The sequence below is a fragment of the Choloepus didactylus genome, chromosome 3, assembly GCF_015220235.1.
Source record: "Choloepus didactylus isolate mChoDid1 chromosome 3, mChoDid1.pri, whole genome shotgun sequence".
In the NCBI taxonomy this organism is placed as follows: Eukaryota; Metazoa; Chordata; class Mammalia; order Pilosa; family Megalonychidae; genus Choloepus; species Choloepus didactylus.
In genome coordinates, this window is record NC_051309.1 from 201,916,506 (window position 1) to 201,930,295 (window position 13,790).

General features: G+C 36.8%; 1 protein-coding gene across 3 annotated transcripts in view; it reads left to right on the forward strand.

Annotated features, from left to right (window-relative positions):
• The window catches only part of FAM149A (family with sequence similarity 149 member A), a 62,576-nt gene that overhangs the window by 14,456 nt on the left and 34,330 nt on the right, over positions 1-13,790 (forward strand). The gene's annotated exons all lie outside the window — the stretch shown is intronic.

Below are 13,790 nucleotides of genomic sequence, written 5' to 3' on the forward strand. Positions count from 1 at the left end.
ACTTACTGGTAAGGAAACAATAAGACACATCCAGCTTATAGAATATAGTGCAAGACAACTGGACTAGTCTCTTTTAAAGAGTTGATGTCATTGGGAGGTTGGGGGAAAGGTGGAGGAATTTTTTTTTTTTTTAAATAGACCAAAGAAACTTAAGAACAAGTTTTTTCTATGAATTAATATTTCTCATCATACGTATTTTTATTAGAGAAGTTCTACAACTTTACAGAAAAACAATGCATAAAATGCAGAGTTCCCATATACCAAGAACAAGTTTAAATGTGTAAATCTTGATTGGGTTCTAGTTTAAAATTATGGTTATAAATGACGCTTGCTGCAATTGAAGATATGGAGTTTTAGATGGTTTTGGGAAATTATAGATTTTCTTAGATATGTAAACAGTATTATAATATTAATAACATTATATAGTGCATATTATAATAGAGTTATATAAGAGAATTTCCTCTTAAAATTGCATTTTGAAGTAGTTATGTATATAGTGTCATGATATTTTCAACTTCCTTTCAGAAGATTCAGAATCAAATACCTATGTAGACAAAAAAGACAAAATTTAACAATGATTCAATCTAGGTAGTGGAAATTTTTTTTGGTATGAATCATTTAACTTCTGTAAGGTTAAAAATTTTATTGGAAAATGTTGGAAAAATCTTACTTTACCATTTTCAATCTGAACTAAATAGGTAAAATTTTATGGAGTGTAGGAGAAGGGTTCACACTCTCACACAAGAGATGTGGAACTTGGTGGTTAGTGTTACTTTGTTATCTGGGTCACCCAGTCCCCAGAAAGGTGTGTCCTTGGTCAGAAAAAAGACAGAATTAGAAAGGACTCCGAGATAGATCTAGATAATAATTCTGTGAGTAGGAAATTCAACTCCGCCACGTTGCTCTGGGCTGAGGGCAGAGGGTGTTTGGCTTTCAACATTTCAGCATCTCTGTAGAACACGGCACAGTGATGGGGCCACAGTAATACAGGTCGATGACTTAACTGCCACTGCTGGTGACATCTCACGAATCTTTCATTTTCTCCCAGTACTTTTTTCTCTGAATAATAACGGAATTTAGGCCCTAACTTGCTGTTCTGTGATACGTGCTGGCCATTCACAGTATGTGACCATATTTTTCCCTCTGGATAAGCACATGCCGCATCCCACTGGAAGGCACTCATCACAGCGGCCCTTGCCGAGGGAAACACCCCTAGGCAGTTGCTCACACACAGTGCATTGGTGCTTCTGTTTGTAGTGGATCAGAGCAGTTTGGAAACCTGAGGACGCAGTCAGTCTGTTAGCTGGCCAGCAATCGGTGATTCGATCTGGGGGGAAACCCTGCACAGGGGGGGCTGTGTATGTAGTGGAATAGTAAGTTTCCTGCGAGACTTTGAATGGTAGGTAGAGAGAGAGTCAGCAGGCAACCTTCTCATAGGGTTGTTGTGAGGTTTAATGAGATCATCCCCATAAAACACTCAGTAGAGTGCTTGGCTGATATGTAAGGGTTTGATAACTGTTTGGTAATTATTATTAATGCTATTATTTTTAGCTGAAGCTGAAAGATTCTCTTAGAGAAGGCAGGAGCAGAAGCCATGAGATACAGGGCTACATGAATAAGGCGAAGCTCTGTGGAAGCAGATGCCAAAAAAAATACTGGATAGAGGATGAGGTGTTGAACAAGTAACGTAGAGGAATTGAATCGCATTACTCATGGGGTCTTTGCTATGTTCTGTGAACTCCCACTGCTGAGAAGGTGAGATGGCCTGTTCTTCAGAGCTGCCTGGGACGCTGAATGACCTTCACGTTCCCCAAATTCCAAATGTCAAGACCGTTCTGTGCTGCCATTTCTGAACCTCTCTTAAACTCCTATTAGGTTGGCATTTCCTGGACTCCTGTGAGATCTGCACTCATGTTTAGTATTCCTATTTTACTAATTCCCACAAAATGAAAACCTTTCATTAGATCACCCCACTTTCCTAGTCACATGCCCATATTGGGGTAACTGAGTGACTCTCTCTCCTAGTATCCTTAAAAGGATAAATTAATTCACTCGCCCTTCCTCACATTTTCTTTGCTGACTGGATAGGGTTTACCTGCTTTCTCTGCTTGCCTACCATACAGGGATTATGGGAGTCTTGCTCTTTGCAAATGGGCAGAGATTCTATATTACAATTCTGTGGAGATTTTGAGCTCATTTTCTGCTTCAGAACCATTGAAGAGGCTTATTGGGGAATAGAATGCTATTTTGTAATGGTGAAATTGTCATGTATGTCAATCACAAACATTTTGGTTAGGACGAATATTTCAGAGGCAAAAGTAGGCGTTCATGTGATTCTCCAAGATGTCCTTCCCCATTTGGCAGAAGTGTGCTGGAGTCAACTGTACCAGCTTGCAGGAGCCAATGATGCACATCTCTTTCCAGCTTGTACCTAGTGGCACCACATTGATTAGCTTGACATTGGCCATGGTAGGGATATTTACATGTGCACATCACAAATGCCTAAAGTCAGGGTTTTTGTTCCCACCCCCACCCCCAAAGTCGGTTTACCAGAAGACTACTACCTTTAAGTATAGGAAGTAGGTTTACCTCCAAAGCCATCCTGGATATTACAGGATTTGAAACAAAGGGAGGTTTTTGCACAAGTGTATGGAATTATTGAAAATTGTTCTGTCATACAAGTTGAAAGAGGTTGAGTGCTCTGCCACTCGGAAGTCATGTGGCTGGAGTATGGGTGTGAGGTCTCTATCTGTCTGACTCCCAGCCTTTCCTTTACCTTCCAGCACACACCAGAGGGTGACACTTAGATGTAAGACACATTTTCATGCCTAATTACTGATGCAATCTCCGCAATTATATCCCTTACTCCCCACACACAAACGAATATTGGAATCCAAGTGAAAACAATAGTCCTGTAAATACTTTACCATTCAATACAAGTCATTGATAATTTTAGTTCTAAATCACCTCACAACTGATACTGGGGTGAAGGACCATAGTTTTAGATGATACATGCATGAGAAGAAATTGTGCTCTGCAGGAGGACACAGAGTAGTTTTTGTTTTCTTTTGTTTTGTCTTCAAGAGAGACATGGCAAAATGTTATATAAAAAATAACAAAACAAAAACAAAACAAAGCAAAACCAAAAAACCTCCTTAGAACTTTTTAGCATGTGCAATGCTTTTTTCCTCCTATAATGAGGATTTATTTTTGTTTTGATTTTGAACAAATGTGTCTATTTTGTTGCTGAGTTTATGATTTTTATGAATTCAAGGTTGATATTAAATTCAGATTAGGATTAAAATGTTTTCCTGAATTATTTAACATACTTAAATTGCCCATTTGGTTGATACAGCCACTTGGAGGTTAGATTCTTAGGACTGTGTGTGTGTGCACGTGCAGACGCACACAAATACACTTTTGATCCCTATATCTTCTGTCCCTGTTGGAAGCCTCTGTTTTTGCTCCAAGCTGACCATGAAGTAGGATGCAAACCTGCTTTCACCATAAAGAATTAAGTGAATTATTTTTGCATTAAAGCATTAGGAAAGATGCGTATTTTACTTAAGATTCCCTGGGAGATGAATGTGGACATTTATAGCACACACTGTACAATGTTTTACTACAAAAGTTCCTTTAGTTTTACTTCCAGCAATAGTAGACCACATTGTTTCAGACCAACTACCGAGAGCAGCTAGACAAGTGAGACAGTAAATTAAAAACCATGTAGGGTTAGAGTGAACTGGAAATATACCAGCCCTTGTAGGGATTGAAACTCAGATTTAAAGGGTCTCAATTCTTGATTGGATTAAGGGGACCTAGGATTGTTAGAGCCCCCAGCCCCATCTGCTATCAGAAGCAAATTTAATCCCCTCTGAATATAAGCTGTAAGCAACAACTATGTACTGTTTACCAAAGACACAGTTTAAATATAAGTATATAGAAATAGTGAAAATAAAAATATTTGTACATGCAAATTAGAACATGTACCTATTTTTAATAAATGAACTCTTTTAATTAGTGATTTAGTATTTTTTAAATTAGTTAATTAAAAGAAAGCTGAGGTAGTGTTTTAAATATCAGGCAGACTAGACTTTAAGACAAGAAGCATTAGTGGAGTTAACAATGCTTTTATAGTGACAAAAAGGCCAATCTATTAGAAGATAGAAAAATTCTAAATTTGTATGCACCAATATCATTTTTTCAAAAATATATGCAGCAACAATGGCAGAACAAATAGAAGAAATAAACAAATCCAAAATCATAGTGGAGATTTTCACGTATCTTTCACAGTAACTGATAGATGACTTCCAGAAAAATTAGAATAGCACAATAATTATTCTAATGGATATCAAAATGTATTATAAAGCTACAGTAAGTAAGACAGCGTGTTACTGATGCGAAGATAGAAAAATAGGTCAGTGGAGCATAACAGAGAAGCCAGAAATAGAACTGCATGTATATGAGCATTTGATTGATGTGAATGTTGCACTGCAGCTACTGGTGAAAACACAATCTTTTCAATAAATGGTGCAGAATCAATTGTATAGCCACTAGGAAATAAAAGAAACTTGATGAGCTATGCCACATTATACACAAAAATCAATTTCAAGTGGATTCTAATCCAAATAAGAAAGATAAATTAATGAAGCTTCTAGAAGAAAACATAGAAGATGGTATAATGTGCCTTGGACTGGGCAATGATCTCTTAAAAAGGACCAAAAAAAGTTCTCACCAGGAAAAAAAAAAAAGGTTGCTAAAGTACACAATATACAAATTAAGAAACTTCTGTTAATCAAAAGAGACCATCTACTGGAAGGTTTCATAATTGCATCAAGCAGGCTTTATAAGGCCAGCTGGTCTTATAATTAATTGTTGGAAAGGAGGTGTTTTGGAATTGGTTGTTGAGTTGGGTTTAGATTTGGTCTCCCTTTATCTGTTATCTCTGCAAAAGTTTTGAAGACCAAGACCTAATCACACTCAAAAACACAAATAAAAAGAGCATTTCCACAGCAGAGCGTTGGTAATAGTAGCAATCTGACAAATTACCTTGGTACAATATCATGTTGCAGTTTATGCTGCATTTTAACAAAGGGCAAATCGTTAAAGACATAGTGTCCATTTCAGCAAATTAAGCCAACGGTGTTGAAAAAACATTTATCTCCAAATAAGGAATGACTGAATTTCATCAAGTCTAAATGCTATTGATTGTAAGACACACTATTATTTTTACCTCACTAAAAAGAAACATGTTGCCAATTAAGTATGACACATTGCTTTCTTGTAATTTAGAATTTTAATCTTGTTGAAGGAGCTCTTTTACAATTAAACAGACATTTTTGTAAAAAAAATCATAAAGCACTCTTGTGTCTATATAAAAAGGAAAATATTTGCTAAGTAAATTCCTAAAATTTCTTTACATTCAAGGCTGACCCTTCTGTGTCACTTTTCCATTCAGCATTGTTGAGGCCTTTTTTTTCCCCACACAATATCATTTTCTGTGCCATCAAAGCACCTGTGAGGCAACATTTTAAATAAGAATACATTAAGGAACAAAAAGCTATTTGTGCTGGACTCTTAAACTGGCTTTGCAATGATGTAGAGCCAGGTTATGCTTGGTACTAATTCCCCACCTCCCCACCTCCTACCTGTGGTGTTGGGTTGCTAAGGATTAAGTGTGTGCTCCTGTATTGTCCCTGGTACAACCTTCCAAGTCACTGACACCTGTTTTTGCAAATTGTGAGGCTTCCCCTTTTGCATGGTTTCCAACAAATACTTCATGATTTCTGCCCAGCCAGCAGTGATTATAAGATGTCATTGATAACATATAATACTTTGGAGATTAAAACATGAAAAACTATGGTCTTTAATTTCTTCTTTTGCGCCTATTTTAGGCTGGCATTTTTCCTGGGTCTAAAATGGTAATAGAGTTGTATATGAAGCAATTTCATGCCTCTTAAGTTCTGCAATGAATAGAGGAAGACTGGCCTCTTGGCTTTTTATGAGTGTGTGAAGCAAACAGTGAGAGCCTAGCTGTCCCAAGAATGTCTGGCGGTCTTAGTTCTCCTTTCAGCTTTGGTCAACTGAGTGCCCTGGAACCCAAAGGAAAGAGGAACCTCTTTTGTGTTCTCCCAATGGTTTCCTTTAGTCAGATTTAGGTTTCCCACAAGTATGCCGCACTGCAACAGAATCAGACAGTCTTATTATTGTTATGCATTTGGAAAGAGTATTCCTCTGCAAGTGTCCCCAGCAAAACGAGAATGCATTTTTACAGCAATCTTCAGACATTGCAAGGAAAGCCTGCCTGAATGCTTCATGAGCTGCAGTTCTGCAGGAAACCAAGGTTATGGTCCTTACTGCACAATGAGTAGCATTGGGCCAACTTCAGGGGCTTCACTTCCCTCATTTGTAGCAGGAAGGCTTTGCTTCCTTCTTCTACTCCTTCAAATATTGATTGAATATTTACTGTGTGCTGGGGCTGGGGATACCAAGGCAAAACGTGTCAAAATTCCTGGCCTCAAGTAGTTTTTTGGTGTGTGTGTGTGGGGGGGTGAGGTATGGCTGAGAAAGGAAGAGAATTGAAAAGCAGTTGAATCTGAGCAGTGGTTCCCAAAGTGCTATCCTGGGCCGGCTACACTGGCAGCACCTGGGAATGATCAGAAATCCAAAATTCCCACTCCACAGCTGCTGAATCAGAGCCTGCAGGTGAGGGACCAGCCACCTGTGCTTTAAAAAGCACTCAGGTAATTCTGATGCAGGTTAAACTTTGAGAACCACTGAATTACACTAATATGATAAGCAAAATGCAGGCTGAACAGAAGGCAGTGGGACCTAGAGAAAGAATGTGTAACACCTGGATTTTATCCTATAGAGTTAGTGGTAAATATACAACTCATACTACCTCCCAATTCCAGTGTTCAAAAATTCTGCTTGTATGATTGTGATATTCTAATAGAGATTTGAAATTAAATAGTAGACATATAGAGACATAGTATTATTTTATAAATATGAACAATAGTAAAAGTAATATCTCAATATTTCAATTACATAAAATAAAACAAAAGCTTATAATATGCTCTAGCAATTAGTATGAAATCTTTGTTTACTGCTCTACTAAATAAAAGAATAAATAAAATCAAACATTAAAAACACCTCAAAAAATCTTTGACCATATTAATATTACAGTTTGGGAAAATGAACTATCTGTAGAATATATTAGAATAGTTGTCTTTATTTGGAAAGCCTGATGAACTCTTTGTAAAAATATTTACAAAACAGCTCTTAGATAGTTCCTTCTTTTACTGTTTCTACTGATAGTAAAATAAATCCTTAATAAAAGTAAGGGAAAAATCATTAGCTATAGAGGAATGTCATTGACCTCATTTATTAAATGTATTAAGTTGAACCATATGAAATTTCTCTGGTTCAAAATGGTATAATATTGGTAATTTCATATGATTCTACCTAATATTTATTGTCCTTTATTGATTTCAGCACATAATTTAAAATGTTTGGCTCTTGACTTTTTTTTTTTTTAATAATATTCTAACTTTATTTTTCTGTAATGTAATATGAGCTTGTGGACTTCATAGACTAGCTAGCACTTTCTAAGTTTTTTATACTCTTCATATTAAAAGTCTAACAATTTCTTCATCTTCTATCTCTTTTCAGATACAGTTTTCTAAACAGTTTTAAAACTTCTTTCTATTCTTTGCTAAATATAGTGACCTTCTGCTTCTTCCTATCACGTATAGAGGGCTTTAGAGGGGTTATATCCTGCGTGGATTGAAGTATTGTGCCGGGATTAGGAATGTAGCGTAAACTGTGCCACTGACAGCCCGCATCAGAATGTGGGCTCCATTCATTCAACATCTCTGTGTCCTCCTTTCCTAATCTGTAGAATCGTGCTAATAGCAGTTCCCACTTCAAAGAGTTATTTTGAAGCTTAACTAAAATATATTAAGTGCTTAAAACAGGGCCTGAGATGTGGTATTCAAGAAATATTAGTAAAAATTGTTATAGATCTATTTGCTATATCTAAAATAGATGTCCATGGAACATCTTTATAACAAAAGGAACTTTATCAGAAATCAGCAAATTGGATCTGAGATGCATCTTAAAGGTAAACTTGGATTTTGCGGTCAGACTGGATGGATTTGTAGAAAACTGTTTACCCTTGGGCAATTTGCTGAGCCTTGGTTTTCTTTTCTGTTCAGAATAGTAACCACCTTTCATGGTTGTTCTTGTGTTTGGCAATAAGATATGTTGAGTCTCTGGCCCTACAAAGTGAAAGCATACGATATGTGACGGCTGTTAGTATCATGACAATTTCTGTTGGCTCTACATACTAGTTACTGTTCACTTAAATGTTGATTTCTGAGCTAAACAGAATTCTATTATCTATAACTGGAATGCAAATTCAATAAATTCTGAATCTTGCAAGAAAGGTGAATAGTATCAGAGTCCAACTGGGCATGCGTTTTCAGTGGTAAAACAGGGTAAGAGACGACATCTAGTGGTCTTCTGGCAATATTGCATGCAAACATTGTAATTAAAGTGAATCAAGTATGAAGTTATCTCACTTTGCATACACAAGAAAGAAAAATTTCAAATAAAGCTACTTCCCGTTGTTATTTAATATCAGATATCACTTACTGTAATTTCTTGTAATCCTTTAAAATAATGCCTTGTAGATTTCAACACCTAGAGAAAATATTTTTCAGTTTTATGTTAAATAATATAATTCTATATTTTCTATAATTTTATATAAGCTGCGGACATCATAGTTTACCTAGCACTTACTAACATTTTTGTACTCTTCACATTAAAATACTAAAGCATGCTATTGTTTCACTGTTTTCTGAAAGTAGTTTCTAACTTTTAATGTATTTAGATTTGTAAAGCATTTAAATAAAGCATTTGTTAAACATTTTTTCTTAGAAAAGTGTTAGATGGCATAAAATTTGAAAAGACAATACAGAGTCTCCATTTACCTTTCACCCAGTTTCCCCTACTATTAACATCTTATATTGCTACGGTCTGTTAGTCACAACTAATGAGCCGTCATGGATACACTACTTGTTAGCCAAACACCACATTTCATTCTGAGTTCATCAGTTTTTCCCCAGCGTTCTTTTTCTGTTCCGGTATCTCATCAGGATTCCACATTGCACATTTAGTCCTCATGTCTCCATAGTCTCCTCTGCTTTGAGACAGTTTCTCAGACTTTCCTTGTTTTTGATGACCTTCACAATTTTGAGGAGTACTGTTGTGTATTTTGCAGAATGCCTCTCACTTGGGGTTTATGTTCTGTTTCCTTGGCATGATTAGCCTGGGGTTATGGATTGTGAGAGGAGGACCACAGAGGCGAAGGGCCATTCTCATCATGTCCTGTCAGGGGTTGTGTGCTATCAGCATGACTGGCCAGCAATATGCTAATCTTGCTCAGCTGGACAATGCATTGTCTGCCTGTTTTCTCCTCTGTGAAGGTACATTTTCCCACACTTTTCATCCTCTACTCTTTGGCAGCAAGTATTTAGGCATAGTCCACACTCAAGGTTGGGGGGAAAGGGATGTTAAGGTCAACCCCCTGGAGGAAAGAGTATCTACATAATTTATCTAGAAACTTCTGAGGGAAATTGGTCCCCCATTTATTTATTTATTCACACATTTATTTATATCAGTATGGACTCATGCATATTTATTTTGTACTTTGGTTATAATCCAACACTACATTATTTATTGTGTTTCTCAAATAGTGCCAGCTTTGGCCATTGGGAGCTCTTTCAGGTTGGCTGCTGTATCCCTTTGACATGTCCCATCCCTTTTTTTTTTTTTTTTTTTTTTTTTTTTTGTGAGTACTTTGCTTTTTGCACTGCAAGATACTCCAGGCTCATATTGTATTTTCCCTACCTCAGCCCTAGATTTGACCATTTATTTAAGGAGCCCAACAAGAACGGTATTAGAAACCAAGATCTGGGTGTTGGATGTGCTCATTACTACTGACAGCTCAGTGGCAGAGCTGGAAAATATGTGTGCTTGTATTTGCAAAGCAAGGACACAGTTCTGATACGCAAGAGTTTCAGTTTATATGGTACCCATGCAAAGTGAAGTATGCTTGTAATGAATATATATAGAAGATTGTGTGCAGCATTTATATATTATAATACATGATAATAAACACTGGTGGACAGTCCACCTAACTTTTTTATTATTTTATAGAAACTCTCACTTCAAGTAACTGATGTTCTAAAGGCTTGAAAGGAGAATAACTTAAGTTACAATTTATTATGTACCTACATCCACCAGGCACATTCCAATAGTCATCTATAATTCATACAACTCAACATAATATTAATATTTGCATTGTTTTAGATAATTTACACTCAGAATTAAGTCACTGGTTTAGGATTACATGGCTAAGGTAAGATGGAGTCAGGATTTGAAATCAGGCCAAATTTAGAAAAGTAAATGCTGCTTATAACTTTTGGTATATTTATACAATACTAACAGATCTTCAGAGGGCAATCACATGTACCATTTCATGTTATCCTGGTGAATTCTCTGAAGTAGGCTAAGGCACAGCTTATTATCCTTATTTCAGGAATTGAGATTAATTACTTAATCTTATTTAATTACTTGATTCCCAGGCCCAGTGCCCTTCCCATTAGAATGTAAAACACTCAAACAAGAATATAGAAATAGTTACCTTTCAATTCTCAATTAGGGTTTAAATAGTTAATGAAAGATGAAAACCTACATGTGTGCTCTAAGTACCAATAAAATTAAGAAAACTGTTTTCCTTTTATAAATCAAATTCTAATGTAGAATACTTGGTGATTCATTTTCTTTGAAAAAAAATTTGTCTGCCTAATACATTTTGCTGTATCTTTGAGGATGAACTGGCAGGATTAGGAGCTTTGGTTCTGATAATCAGTTAAGCATTTAACTGTACACTGGTGGTGTTTATTGTTTATGATCACTGCTGAGTATGAGTGCAAATTTAAATGAGACTACCTATCTATCTTTTGCATGTATAAATACCTTACAACTTCAAGCTGGGCTAAGAATGATGAAGTCTTAAAATGTATAAGTACTATTGAAAATAAAAGTTGAGGGATCTTATTGTCTAGAGCTACTGTCCAACACACTAGCCACTAGCCACGTGTGACAAATGAGCGTTTGACATGTGGCCAGTCTGAATGGAGATGTGCCATAAATGTAAAATACACACTGGATTTCAAAGACTTGGTACAAAAATAAGAATTTAGTGTATCTTCTTAATCTTTATATATTGATTATATGTTGAAATAATAATATTTGGGATATATTGGCTTAAATAAAATGTTATTAAAATTAATTTTATCTGTTTCTTTTTACTTTCTCAAATATGAAAATTAAAAATTGCACACATGGCTCATGGTATTTCCTCTGGACAGTGCTGATCTAGACTAATCAAGTGTGAAGATTCTGTGACTTTATTCTTTAAGCAAGTGTTATTGCTTTAGTTTTCTTTTTAATTTAATTAACTTTATTTATAAAAAAATTTCAAAAAAAAAAATTCCAGATTTAGTTTTGAAAAGAGAGAGATGAACTAAACAATTAGCAGAATTTATAGGAAATGTAAAGGAGTCAAGACTTGCTGGGTTTGAAAATAAAACTGTTTCACTGCATAGTCCTTCTGGGGAAAACTGAAAAATGGCTTTGATGCAAAGACCAAGCAGGCTAAGAAGGCCACTCAGTTGCAAATATGGGTCATTTTTTACCCAGGGGGATGATTCAGAGGGTGGGACCAGGATCCCAGAGGGCAGAGCCAAGGACTGGGAAGCCAGGGAGCAGTAGACCCTAATCAAGGAACTTGCAACAGGCGTCTGCTTGGATTTCAAATAGCCGCAGACCAGTGACTGCTGTGTGTCTCCTACTGCCCCTTTTTTGAAAGAGAGTATGTTTTGCGGCTATCTCACCATTGTTCCATTGGTGTGGAAGGCAGCTGGTTTATCTCTTTAGTTCACAGTTCTTCAAATCTAAAGGAACTGCCCCCAAGGAAGAGTATCATCCACACTTGGATGTGATTTAGATGAAACCTTTTTGGGATCTTGCGAGGATTGAATGCAATATGCATGTGGGAAGAATAAAGATAATTTGTGGCCAGAAGGCAGATTATGGCAGATTAAAGATGGCTACGAATTCTTCAGCACTCTTCTCCCTGAGAGGTAGGGTCTATTTCCATCCCTTTGATTCTGGGTGGCTGATTTGTCAATGGAGGGTAGTGGAAATGACACTGTGCCATTTCCAGGCCAGACTTCGACAGGATCGGTAGCTTCTGCCTTGCTTCTTGGAGCACTGGGCTTCTATTTAGGAATTCTGGCTACCCTGCTAGAGAGGCCACTGGGAAAGGCCTTGAGAGCAACATAGATGAGAGATCGAGCTGAGCCCAGCCTTTCAGCGGTCTTTGTCAGGGGTTAGACACATCTGTGGAGGCTTTGTCGGACTTCCAGACCAGACCGGCCACCCAAGTACCAACAAATGACCACAGTAGATGCCATGAGGAGCAGAAAAATTACCCAGCCAAGTCTTGTTTGAATTCTTGAATTCTGCGCTTTGTGAGCCGAGCAAAAGGAGTGTTTTAATCCACTAAATTTTGAGTGGTTTGGAATGTAGCAATAGACACCTGTGACATACCACATCCTAGCTGAGTGACCTTGAGCATGTTACGTAAGATGCATTTTCATTAGTTAAATTGAGATAACAGTATCTACCTAGCATGGGTGTTAAAAAAAAAAATAATGTATGGAAAGCAGTTGGCATTTTTTTGGATTGCAATGTTCTTTTTCACTTTCTTTTGTTTTCCTATTAGTTCTCCCATCCACCCACCCCCCATTTACAATAAAAATGGTATTAGCAGGTGTGTGTTGCTTCAGATACCACCAGTTTTCCTGATATATATATATATAAATAAATATAATATAGAAATATATTTATTATTTATATTAATAATATATAAATAATATGATGATTTGAAATCTCATTAATTTTAGAATTTTTAACCGTTTACTGCCTTAAAAAACATTATTTGTAAAAGTGGTGAAGAACCTAATATCCTTAGTTCAAGAAACAGTTTACTGTGTTTGTTGATGGTACTTGTTACTTATCATCATTTTAGCTGTCACATTCAAAATCAAATGGCTTTACCTCTGTAAAGGCAGGACACTGAGCAGGAGAAATTGGTGGGCTTCTTTGTACCTGTTCAGATTTAGATGGCCTCAGATCTCAAAGGAGAGTGGACATGGCAGGAAGGGGCTAGGAAATGTATCACTATATGCTTAATTAATTATAATTATTAAAAACTCCTTAACGGAGTAAGGGATGTGCCTTAGTTTGCTGGGGCTGCCATAACAAAATACCATAAACTGGATGTTTTAAAACAAAAATTTATTGTCTCACAATTTCAAGGGCTACAGATCTGAAATCAAGGTGTCAGCAGGGCCATGCTCCCCTGAGGTGTGTAGGGTTCTGGCCGTGGCTTGCCAACAGCCCATGGCATAACTCAGTCCCTGCCTCTGTCACATGGCTGTCTTCTGTCTCCTACTTACCATGTCCAGATTTCCTCTCCTAATTAAGACAGCGGTCATACAGGATTAGGACTCACCCTAATCCAATTCAGCCTTTTCTTAACTCATAACATCTTCAAAGCACCTATTTCCAGATTGGTCACCTTTCCAGGACCAGGGGTTAGGATTTGAAGATATCTTTGGAGGGGACACAATTAAATCTAAAACAGCACATCCTGT